The following is a 12,344-nucleotide window of genomic DNA, read 5'->3' as shown; positions in this document are numbered from 1 at the left end:
GCTGAGAGTTGAACTCAGGATCTCCTGTTCACTGGACAGGCGCTTTAACCAACTAAGCCACAGCACCCACATGATGCAATACAGTTATTGTCTATTGTGGCACAGCACTCTTTTTTCTTTGCATTTGCATTCTCAGTTTTTTAACATTTTTTTTTCAATAGTCTTTCAGGCCTACTTTTCCCTGCCTAAGAGTATACACATAGTCCACCTAAAAGGGAATGGAAAACTTTTAGGACAAAATTGTTGAAAAGAATGTTGTGCAACTTCCAAAATATGATAATGAAAGCTGTGGCAAAACCAATGAGTTTTGTGCCACATAAGCCAGTCACTATTATATTTCATGTAGGTGCTGTGGCTTAGTAATTAAGTTTTATACAATGTTTCTTATTGTAGAAGCAGCAATTTTACTTGAAGAAGTTTTGGCTAGGCAAGTGCGGGTTAAGCTCCCATCCATGTTGAGCATAGCATCCCAAAAGACTTGTTAGTGACCTTTACCTATTGTCAGAGATGGAAGGTAGTACATCAAACCAAACTGATAAGAAAATGTCTTTGTTCAGATGTGGTGGAAACAGTGGGCATAGGGAATGCAAGTTTCCTATGAGCAAATATGGGTGAAGCTCAAAGACGTGATCCCGAAAATCTGGGATGTAAACAGCAGGCAATGACTTGGTGATAATAAGATGAGCAAAAGCACTGCTGAGAGTTGAACTCAGGATCTCCTGCTTACTAGAAAGGCACTTTAACCAACTAAGCCACAGCACCCACGTGCATGCAAATACAGTTATTGGTTATTGTGGCACAGCACTCTTTTTTCTTTGCATTTGCATTCTCAGTTTTTTAACATTTTTTTTTCAATAGTTTTTCAGGCCTACTTTTCCCTGCCTAAGAGTATACACATAGTCCACCTAAAAGGGAATGGAAAACTTTTAGGACAAAATTGTTGAAAAGAATGTTGTGCAACTTCCAAAATATGATAATGAAAGCTGTGGCAAAACCAATGAGTTTTGTGCCACAGAAGCCAGTCACTATTATATTTCATGTAGGTGCTGTGGCTTAGTAATTAAGTTTTATACAATGTTTCTTATTGTAGAAGCAGCAATTTTACTTGAAGAAGTTTTGGCTAGGCAAGTGCGGGTTAAGCTCCCATCCATGTTGAGCATAGCATCCCAAAAGACTTGTTAGTGACCTTTACCTATTGTCAGAGATGGAAGGTAGTACATGAAACCAAACTGATAAGAAAATGTCTTTGTTCAGATGTGGTGGAAACAGTGGGCATAGCGAATGCAAGTTTCCTGTGAGCAAATATGGGTGAAGCTCAAAGACGTGATCCCGAAAATCTGGGATGTAAACAGCAGGCAATGACTTGGGGATAATAAGATGAGCAAAGGGACTGCTGAGAGTTGAACTCAGGATTTCCTGTTCACTAGACAGGCGCTTTAACCAACTAAGCCACAGCGCCCACATGCTGCAATTCAGTTATTGGTTATTGTGGCACAGCACTCTTTTTTCTTTGCATTTGCATTCTCAGTTTTTTAACATTTTTTTTTCAATAGTTTTTCAGGCCTACTTTTCCCTGCCTAAGAGTATACACATAGTCCACCTAAAAGGGAATGGAAAACTTTTAGGACAAAATTGTTGAAAAGAATGTTGTGCAACTTCCAAAATATGATAATGAAAGCTGTGGCAAAACCAATGAGTTTTGTGCCTCAGAAGCCAGTCACTATTATATTTCATGTAGGTGCTGTGACTTAGTAATTAAGTTTTATACAATGTTTCTTATTGTAGAAGCAGCAATTTTACTTGAAGAAGTTTTGGCTAGGCAAGTGTGGGTTAAGCTCCCATCCATGTTGAGCATAGCATCCCAAAAGACTTGTTAGTGACCTTTACCTATTGTCAGAGATGGAAGGTAGTACATCAAACCAAACTGATAAGAAAATGTCTTTGTTCAGATGTGGTGGAAACAGTGGGCATAGGGAATGCAAGTTTCCTATGAGCAAATATGGGTGAAGCTCAAAGACGTGATCCCGAAAATCTGGGATGTAAACAGCAGGCAATGACTTGGTGATAATAAGATGAGCAAAAGCACTGCTGAGAGTTGAACTCAGGATCTCCTGCTTACTAGAAAGGCACTTTAACCAACTAAGCCACAGCACCCACGTGCATGCAAATACAGTTATTGGTTATTGTGGCACAGCACTCTTTTTTCTTTGCATTTGCATTCTCAGTTTTTTAACATTTTTTTTTCAATAGTTTTTCAGGCCTACTTTTCCCTGCCTAAGAGTATACACATAGTCCACCTAAAAGGGAATGGAAAACTTTTAGGACAAAATTGTTGAAAAGAATGTTGTGCAACTTCCAAAATATGATAATGAAAGCTGTGGCAAAACCAATGAGTTTTGTGCCACAGAAGCCAGTCACTATTATATTTCATGTAGGTGCTGTGGCTTAGTAATTAAGTTTTATACAATGTTTCTTATTGTAGAAGCAGCAATTTTACTTGAAGAAGTTTTGGCTAGGCAAGTGCGGGTTAAGCTCCCATCCATGTTGAGCATAGCATCCCAAAAGACTTGTTAGTGACCTTTACCTATTGTCAGAGATGGAAGGTAGTACATGAAACCAAACTGATAAGAAAATGTCTTTGTTCAGATGTGGTGGAAACAGTGGGCATAGCGAATGCAAGTTTCCTGTGAGCAAATATGGGTGAAGCTCAAAGACGTGATCCCGAAAATCTGGGATGTAAACAGCAGGCAATGACTTGGGGATAATAAGATGAGCAAAGGGACTGCTGAGAGTTGAACTCAGGATTTCCTGTTTACTAGACAGGCGCTTTAACCAACTAAGCCACAGCGCCAACATGCTGCAATTCAGTTATTGGTTATTGTGGCACAGCACTCTTTTTTCTTTGCATTTGCATTCTCAGTTTTTTAACATTTTTTTTTCAATAGTTTTTCAGGCCTACTTTTCCCTGCCTAAGAGTATACACATAGTCCACCTAAAAGGGAATGGAAAACTTTTAGGACAAAATTGTTGAAAAGAATGTTGTGCAACTTCCAAAATATGATAATGAAAGCTGTGGCAAAACCAATGAGTTTTGTGCCACAGAAGCCAGTCACTATTATATTTCATGTAGGTGCTGTGACTTAGTAATTAAGTTTTATACAATGTTTCTTATTGTAGAAGCAGCAATTTTACTTGAAGAAGTTTTGGCTAGGCAAGTGCGGGTTAAGCTCCCATCCATGTTGAGCATAGCATCCCAAAAGACTTGTTAGTGACCTTTACCTATTGTCAGAGATGGAAGGTAGTACATCAAACCAAACTGATAAGAAAATGTCTTTGTTCAGATGTGGTGGAAACAGTGGGCATAAGGAATGCAAGTTTCCTGTGAGCAAATATGGGTGAAGCTCAAAGACGTGATCCCGAAAATCTGGGATGTAAACAGCAGGCAATGACTTGGTGATAATAAGATCAGCAAAGGCACTGCTGAGAGTTGAACTCAGGATCTCCTGTTTACTAGACAGGCGCTTTAACCAACTAAGCCACAGCACCCACATGCATGCAAATACAGTTATTGTCTATTGTGGCACAGCACTCTTTTTTCTTTGCATTTGCATTCTCAGTTTTTTAACATTTTTTTTTCAATAGTTTTTCAGGCCTACTTTTCCCTGCCTAAGAGTATACACATAGTCCACCTAAAAGGGAATGGAAAACTTTTAGGACAAAATTGTTGAAAAGAATGTTGTGCAACTTCCAAAATATGATAATGAAAGCTGTGGCAAAACCAATGAGTTTTGTGCCACAGAAGCCAGTCACTATTATATTTCATGTAGGTGCTGTGGCTTAGTAATTAAGTTTTATACAATGTTTCTTATTGTAGAAGCAGCAATTTTACTTGAAGAAGTTTTGGCTAGGCAAGTGCGGGTTAAGCTCCCTTCCATGTTGAGCATAGCATCCCAAAAGACTTGTTAGTGACCTTTACCTATTGTCAGAGATGGAAGGTAGTACATCAAACCAAACTGATAAGAAAATGTCTTTGTTCAGATGTGGTGGAAACAGTGGGCATAGTGAATGCAAGTTTCCTGTGAGCAAATATGGGTGAAGCTCAAAGACGTGATCCCGAAAATCTGGGATGTAAACAGCAGGCAATGACTTGGTGATAATAAGATGAGCAAAGGCACTGCTTAGAGTTGAACTCAGGAACTCTTGTTTACTAGACAGGCGCTTTAACCAACTAAGCCACAGCGCCCACATGCTGCAATACAGTTATTGGTTATTGTGGCACAGCACTCTTTTTTCTTTGCATTTGCATTCTCAGTTTTTTAACATTTTTTTTTCAATAGTTTTTCAGGCCTACTTTTCCCTGCCTAAGAGTATACACATAGTCCACCTAAAAGGGAATGGAAAACTTTTAGGACAAAATTGTTGAAAAGAATGTTGTGCAACTTCCAAAATATGATAATTAAAGCTGTGACAAAACCAATGAGTTTTGTGCCACAGAAGCCAGTCACTATTATATTTGATGTAGGTGCTGTGGCTTAGTAATTAAGTTTTATACAATATTTCTTATTGTAGAAGCAGCAATTTTACTTGAAGAAGTTTTGGCTAGGCAAGTGCGGGTTAAGCTCCCATCCATGTTGAGCATAGCATCCCAAAAGACTTGTTAGTGACCTTTACCTATTGTCAGAGATGGAAGGTAGTACATCAAACCAAACTGATAAGAAAATGTCTTTGTTCAGATGTGGTGGAAACAGTGGGCATAGCGAATGCAAGTTTCCTGTGAGCAAATATGGGTGAAGCTCAAAGACGTGATCCCGAAAATCTGGGATGTAAACAGCAGGCAATGACTTGGTGATAATAGGATGAGCAAAGGCACTGCTGAGAGTTGAACTCAGGATCTCCTGTTTACTAGACAGGCGCTTTAACCAACTAAGCCACAGCACCCACATGATGCAATACAGTTATTGTCTATTGTGGCACAGCACTCTTTTTTCTTTGCATTTGCATTCTCAGTTTTTTAACATTTTTTTTTCAATAGTCTTTCAGGCCTACTTTTCCCTGCCTAAGAGTATACACATAGTCCACCTAAAAGGGAATGGAAAACTTTTAGGACAAAATTGTTGAAAAGAATGTTGTGCAACTTCCAAAATATGATAATGAAAGCTGTGGCAAAACCAATGAGTTTTGTGCCACAGAAGCCAGTCACTATTATATTTCATGTAGGTGCTGTGGCTTAGTAATTAAGTTTTATACAATATTTCTTATTGTAGAAGCAGCAATTTTACTTGAAGAAGTTTTGGCTAGGCAAGTGCGGGTTAAGCTCCCATCCATGTTGAGCATAGCATCCCAAAAGACTTGTTAGTGACCTTTACCTATTGTCAGAGATGGAAGGTAGTACATCAAACCAAACTGATAAGAAAATGTCTTTGTTCAGATGTGGTGGAAACAGTGGGCATAGCGAATGCAAGTTTCCTGTGAGCAAATATGGGTGAAGCTCAAAGACGTGATCCCGAAAATCTGGGATGTAAACAGCAGGCAATGACTTGGTGATAATAGGATGAGCAAAGGCACTGCTGAGAGTTGAACTCAGGATCTCCTGTTTACTAGACAGGCGCTTTAACCAACTAAGCCACAGCACCCACATGATGCAATACAGTTATTGTCTATTGTGGCACAGCACTCTTTTTTCTTTGCATTTGCATTCTCAGTTTTTTAACATTTTTTTTTCAATAGTCTTTCAGGCCTACTTTTCCCTGCCTAAGAGTATACACATAGTCCACCTAAAAGGGAATGGAAAACTTTTAGGACAAAATTGTTGAAAAGAATGTTGTGCAACTTCCAAAATATGATAATGAAAGCTGTGGCAAAACCAATGAGTTTTGTGCCACAGAAGCCAGTCACTATTATATTTCATGTAGGTGCTGTGGCTTAGTAATTAAGTTTTATACAATGTTTCTTATTGTAGAAGCAGCAATTTTACTTGAAGAAGTTTTGGCTAGGCAAGTGCGGGTTAAGCTCCCATCCATGTTGAGCATAGCATCCCAAAAGACTTGTTAGTGACCTTTACCTATTGTCAGAGATGGAAGGTAGTACATCAAACCAAACTGATAAGAAAATGTCTTTGTTCAGATGTGGTGGAAACAGTGGGCATAGGGAATGCAAGTTTCCTGTGAGCAAATATGGGTGAAGCTCAAAGACGTGATCCCGAAAATCTGGGATGTAAACAGCAGGCAATGACTTGGTGATAATAAGATGAGCAAAAGCACTGCTGAGAGTTGAACTCAGGATCTCCTGTTTACTAGACAGGCACTTTAACCAACTAAGCCACAGTACCCACGTGCTTGCAAATACAGTTATTGGTTATTGTGGCACAGCACTCTTTTTTCTTTGCATTTGCATTCTCAGTTTTTTAACATTTTTTTTTCAATAGTTTTTCAGGCCTACTTTTCCCTGCCTAAGAGTATACACATAGTCCACCTAAAAGGGAATGGAAAACTTTTAGGACAAAATTGTTGAAAAGAATGTTGTGCAACTTCCAAAATATGATAATGAAAGCTGTGGCAAAACCAATGAGTTTTGTGCCACAGAAGCCAGTCACTATTATATTTCATGTAGGTGCTGTGGCTTAGTAATTAAGTTTTATACAATGTTTCTTATTGTAGAAGCAGCAATTTTACTTGAAGAAGTTTTGGCTAGGCAAGTGCGGGTTAAGCTCCCATCCATGTTGAGCATAGCATCCCAAAAGACTTGTTAGTGACCTTTACCTATTGTCAGAGATGGAAGGTAGTACATGAAACCAAACTGATAAGAAAATGTCTTTGTTCAGATGTGGTGGAAACAGTGGGCATAGCGAATGCAAGTTTCCTGTGAGCAAATATGGGTGAAGCTCAAAGACGTGATCCCGAAAATCTGGGATGTAAACAGCAGGCAATGACTTGGGGATAATAAGATGAGCAAAGGGACTGCTGAGAGTTGAACTCAGGATTTCCTGTTTACTAGACAGGCGCTTTAACCAACTAAGCCACAGCGCCCACATGCTGCAATCCAGTTATTGGTTATTGTGGCACAGCACTCTTTTTTCTTTGCATTTGCATTCTCAGTTTTTTAACATTTTTTTTTCAATAGTTTTTCAGGCCTACTTTTCCCTGCCTAAGAGTATACACATAGTCCACCTAAAAGGGAATGGAAAACTTTTAGGACAAAATTGTTGAAAAGAATGTTGTGCAACTTCCAAAATATGATAATGAAAGCTGTGGCAAAACCAATGAGTTTTGTGCCACAGAAGCCAGTCACTATTATATTTCATGTAGGTGCTGTGACTTAGTAATTAAGATTTATACAATGTTTCTTATTGTAGAAGCAGCAATTTTACTTGAAGAAGTTTTGGCTAGGCAAGTGCGGGTTAAGCTCCCATCCATGTTGAGCATTGCATCCCAAAAGACTTGTTAGTGACCTTTACCTATTGTCAGAGATGGAAGGTAGTACATCAAACCAAACTGATAAGAAATGTCTTTGTTCAGTTGTGGTGGAAACAGTGGGCATAGCGAATGCAAGTTTCCTGTGAGCAAATATGGGTGAAGCTCAAAGACGTGATCCCGAAAATCTGGGATGTAAACAGCAGGCAATAATAAGATGAGCAAAGGCACTGCTGAGAGTTGAACTCAGGATCTCCTGTTTACTAGACAGGCGCTTTAACCAACTAAGCCACAGCGCCCACATGCTGCAATACAGTTATTGGTTATTGTGGCACAGCACTCTTTTTTCTTTGCATTTGCATTCTCAGTTTTTTAACATTTTTTTTTCAATAGTTTTTCAGGCCTACTTTTCCCTGCCTAAGAGTATACACATAGTCCACCTAAAAGGGAATGGAAAACTTTTAGGACAAAATTGTTGAAAAGAATGTTGTGCAACTTCCAAAATATGATAATGAAAGCTGTGGCAAAACCAATGAGTTTTGTGCCACAGAAGCCAGTCACTATTATATTTCATGTAGGTGCTGTGGCTTAGTAATTAAGTTTTATACAATGTTTCTTATTGTAGAAGCAGCAATTTTACTTGAAGAAGTTTTGGCTAGGCAAGTGCGGGTTAAGCTCCCATCCATGTTGAGCATAGCATCCCAAAAGACTTGTTAGTGACCTTTACCTATTGTCAGAGATGGAAGGTAGTACATCAAACCAAACTGATAAGAAAATGTCTTTGTTCAGATGTGGTGGAAACAGTGGGCATAGTGAATGCAAGTTTCCTGTGAGCAAATATGGGTGAAGCTCAAAGACGTGATCCCGAAAATCTGGGATGTAAACAGCAGGCAATGACTTGGTGATAATAAGATGAGCAAAGGCACTGCTGAGAGTTGAACTCAGGATATCCTGTTTACTATACAGGCACTTTAACCAACTAAGCCACAGCGCCCACATGCATGCAAACTGGTTATTGTGGCACAGCACTCTTTTTTCTTTGCATTTGCATTCTCAGTTTTTTAACATTTTTTTTTCAATAGTTTTTCAGGCCTACTTTTCCCTGCCTAAGAGTATACACATAGTCCACCTAAAAGGGAATGGAAAACTTTTAGGACAAAATTGTTGAAAAGAATGTTGTGCAACTTCCAAAATATGATAATGAAAGCTGTGGCAAAACCAATGAGTTTTGTGCCACAGAAGCCAGTCACTATTATATTTCATGTAGGTGCTGTGGCTTAGTAATTAAGTTTTATACAATGTTTCTTATTGTAGAAGCAGCAATTTTACTTGAAGAAGTTTTGGCTAGGCAAGTGCGGGTTAAGCTCCCATCCATGTTGAGCATAGCATCCCAAAAGACTTGTTAGTGACCTTTACCTATTGTCAGAGATGGAAGGTAGTACATCAAACCAAACTGATAAGAAAATGTCTTTGTTCAGATGTGGTGGAAACAGTGGGCATAGCGAATGCAAGTTTCCTGTGAGCAAATATGGGTGAAGCTCTAAGACGTGATTCCGAAAACCTGGGATGTAAACAGCAGGCAATGACTTGGTGATAATAAGATGAGCAAAGGCACTGCTGAGAGTTGAACTCAGGATCTCCTGTTTACTAGACAGGCGCTTTAACCAACTAAGCCACAGCACCCACATGCTGCACTACAGTTATTGGTTATTGTGGCACAGCACTCTTTTTTCTTTGCATTTGCATTCTCAGTTTTTTAACATTTTTTTTTCAATAGTTTTTCAGGCCTACTTTTCCCTGCCTATGAGTATACACATAGTCCACCTAAAAGGGAATGGAAAACTTTTAGGACAAAATTGTTGAAAAGAATGTTGTGCAACTTCCAAAATATGATAATGAAAGCTGTGGCAAAACCAATGAGTTTTGCGCCACAGAAGCCAGTCACTATTATATTTCATGTAGGTGCTGTGGCTTAGTAATTAAGTTTTATACAATGTTTCTTATTGTAGAAGCAGCAATTTTACTTGAAGAAGTTTTGGCTAGGCAAGTGCGGGTTAAGCTCCCATCCATATTGAGCATAGCATCCCAAAAGACTTGTTAGTGACCTTTACCTATTGTCAGAGATGGAAGGTAGTACATCAAACCAAACTGATAAGAAAATGTCTTTGTTCAGATGTGGTGGAAACAGTGGGCATAGGGAATGCAAGTTTCCTGTGAGCAAATATGGGTGAAGCTCAAAGACGTGATCCCGAAAATCTGGGATGTAAACAGCAGGCAATGACTTGGTGATAATAAGATGAGCAAAGGCACTGCTGAGAGTTGAACTCAGGATCCCCTGTTTACTAGACAGGCGCATTAACCAACTAAGCCACAGCGCCCACATGCATGCAAACTGGTTATTGTGGCACAGCACTCTTTTTTCTTTGCATTTGCATTCTCAGTTTTTTAACATTTTTTTTTCAATAGTTTTTCAGGCCTACTTTTCCCTGCCTAAGAGTATACACATAGTCCACCTAAAAGGGAATGGAAAACTTTTAGGACAAAATTGTTGAAAAGAATGTTGTGCAACTTCCAAAATATGATAATGAAAGCTGTGGCAAAACCAATGAGTTTTGTGCCACAGAAGCCAGTCACTATTATATTTCATGTAGGTGCTGTGGCTTAGTAATTAAGTTTTATACAATGTTTCTTATTGTAGAAGCAGCAATTTTACTTGAAGAAGTTTTGGCTAGGCAAGTGCGGGTTAAGCTCCCATCCATGTTGAGCATAGCATCCCAAAAGACTTGTTAGTGACCTTTACCTATTGTCAGAGATGGAAGGTAGTACATCAAACCAAACTGATAAGAAAATGTCTTTGTTCAGATGTGGTGGAAACAGTTCGCATAGTGAATGCAAGTTTCCTGTGAGCAAATATGGGTGAAGCTCAAAGACGTGATCCCGAAAATCTGGGATGTAAACAGCAGGCAATGACTTGGTGATAATATGATGAGCAAAAGCACTGCTGAGAGTTGAACTCAGGATCTCCTGTTTACTAGACAGGCGCTTTAACCAACTAAGCCACAGCGCCCACATGCATGCAAATTGGTTATTGTGGCACAGCACTCTTTTTTCTTTGCATTTGCATTCTCAGTTTTTTAACATTTTTTTTTCAATAGTTTTTCAGGCCTACTTTTCCCTGCCTAAGGCCAGAAACCCACTGGGAGCGCTTTGTAAGCGTGAGTGATTCGAAAAAGCTCTTGGTAATGCAATCCTATGGGGGATTTTTATAAAATCACATCACTCAAGTGGGATCACACCCATAGCATTACATTAGCTAGAGCTTTTCAAATCACAAAGCGCTCAGAAAAGCTCTCCTAGTGGGTTTCTAGCCTAAGAGTATACACATAGTCCACCTAAAAGGGAATGGAAAACTTTTAGGACAAAATTGTTGAAAAGAATGTTGTGCAACTTCCAAAATATGATAATGAAAGCTGTGGCAAAACCAATGAGTTTTGTGCCACAGAAGCCAGTCACTATTATATTTCATGTAGGTGCTGTGGCTTAGTAATTAAGTTTTATACAATGTTTCTTATTGTAGAAGCAGCAATTTTACTTGAAGAAGTTTTGGCTAGGCAAGTGCGGGTTAAGCTCCCATCCATGTTGAGCATAGCATCCCAAAAGACTTGTTAGTGACCTTTACCTATTGTCAGAGATGGAAGGTAGTACATCAAACCAAACTGATAAGAAAATGTCTTTGTTCAGATGTGGTGGAAACAGTGGGCATAGCGAATGCAAGTTTCCTGTGAGCAAATATGGGTGAAGCTCTAAGACGTGATTCCGAAAACCTGGGATGTAAACAGCAGGCAATGACTTGGTGATAATAAGATGAGCAAAGGCACTGCTGAGAGTTGAACTCAGGATCTCCTGTTTACTAGACAGGTGCTTTAACCAACTAAGCCACAGCGCCCACATGCTGCAATACAGTTATTGGTTATTGTGGCACAGCACTCTTTTTTCTTTGCATTTGCATTCTCAGTTTTTTAACATTTTTTTTTCAATAGTTTTTCAGGCCTACTTTTTCCTGCCTAAGAGTATACACATAGTCCACCTAAAAGGGAATGGAAAACTTTTAGGACAAAATTGTTGAAAAGAATGTTGTGCAACTTCCAAAATATGATAATGAAAGCTGTGGCAAAACCAATGAGTTTTGTGCCACAGAAGCCAGTCACTATTATATTTCATGTAGGTGCTGTGGCTTAGTAATTAAGTTTTATACAATGTTTCTTATTGTAGAAGCAGCAATTTTACTTGAAGAAGTTTTGGCTAGGCAAGTGCGGGTTAAGCTCCCATCCATGTTGAGCATAGCATCCCAAAAGACTTGTTAGTGACCTTTACCTATTGTCAGAGATGGAAGGTAGTACATCAAACCAAACTGATAAGAAAATGTCTTTGTTCAGATGTGGTGGAAACAGTTCGCATAGTGAATGCAAGTTTCCTGTGAGCAAATATGGGTGAAGCTCAAAGACGTGATCCCGAAAATCTGGGATGTAAACAGCAGGCAATGACTTGGTGATAATATGATGAGCAAAGGCACTGCTGAGAGTTGAACTCAGGATCTCCTGTTTACTAGACAGGCGCTTTAACCAACTAAGCCACAGCGCCCACATGCATGCAAATTGGTTATTGTGGCACAGCACTCTTTTTTCTTTGCATTTGCATTCTCAGTTTTTTAACATTTTTTTTTCAATAGTTTTTCAGGCCTACTTTTCCCTGCCTAAGGCCAGAAACCCACTGGGAGCGCTTTGTAAGCGTGAGTGATTTGAAAAAGCTCTTGGTAATGCAATCCTATGGGGGATTTTTATAAAATCACATCACTCAAGTGGGATCACACCCATAGCATTACATTAGCTAGAGCTTTTCAAATCACAAAGCGCTCAGAAAAGCTCTCCTAGTGGG

At 39.2% G+C, this 12,344-nt stretch overlaps 8 non-coding genes across 8 annotated transcripts; all 8 read right to left on the bottom strand.

Annotated features, from left to right (window-relative positions):
* Positions 1-3,472: 3,472 nt before the first annotated feature.
* TRNAT-AGU (transfer RNA threonine (anticodon AGU)) lies at positions 3,473-3,546 on the bottom strand. The gene has a single exon. It is a non-coding gene; the product is annotated as a tRNA-Thr (tRNA).
* A 1,318-nt stretch (positions 3,547-4,864) lies between these two features.
* TRNAT-AGU (transfer RNA threonine (anticodon AGU)) lies at positions 4,865-4,938 on the bottom strand. The gene has a single exon. It is a non-coding gene; the product is annotated as a tRNA-Thr (tRNA).
* Positions 4,939-5,559: 621 nt separating this feature from the next.
* Positions 5,560-5,633, bottom strand: TRNAT-AGU (transfer RNA threonine (anticodon AGU)). Its single transcript has one exon. It is a non-coding gene; the product is annotated as a tRNA-Thr (tRNA).
* Positions 5,634-7,634: 2,001 nt separating this feature from the next.
* Positions 7,635-7,708, bottom strand: TRNAT-AGU (transfer RNA threonine (anticodon AGU)). The gene has a single exon. It is a non-coding gene; the product is annotated as a tRNA-Thr (tRNA).
* A 1,310-nt stretch (positions 7,709-9,018) lies between these two features.
* On the bottom strand, positions 9,019-9,092 carry TRNAT-AGU (transfer RNA threonine (anticodon AGU)). Its single transcript has one exon. It is a non-coding gene; the product is annotated as a tRNA-Thr (tRNA).
* A 1,310-nt stretch (positions 9,093-10,402) lies between these two features.
* Positions 10,403-10,476, bottom strand: TRNAT-AGU (transfer RNA threonine (anticodon AGU)). Its single transcript has one exon. It is a non-coding gene; the product is annotated as a tRNA-Thr (tRNA).
* Positions 10,477-11,281: 805 nt separating this feature from the next.
* On the bottom strand, positions 11,282-11,355 carry TRNAT-AGU (transfer RNA threonine (anticodon AGU)). The gene has a single exon. It is a non-coding gene; the product is annotated as a tRNA-Thr (tRNA).
* A 621-nt stretch (positions 11,356-11,976) lies between these two features.
* TRNAT-AGU (transfer RNA threonine (anticodon AGU)) lies at positions 11,977-12,050 on the bottom strand. The gene has a single exon. It is a non-coding gene; the product is annotated as a tRNA-Thr (tRNA).
* Positions 12,051-12,344: the final 294 nt, after the last annotated feature.

Source organism: Hyperolius riggenbachi, chromosome 11, assembly GCF_040937935.1.
Source record: "Hyperolius riggenbachi isolate aHypRig1 chromosome 11, aHypRig1.pri, whole genome shotgun sequence".
NCBI lineage: Eukaryota > Metazoa > Chordata > Amphibia > Anura > Hyperoliidae > Hyperolius > Hyperolius riggenbachi.
The sequence above is the reverse complement of the archived record's forward strand: the minus strand, read 5'-3'. Positions and strand labels throughout refer to the sequence as shown.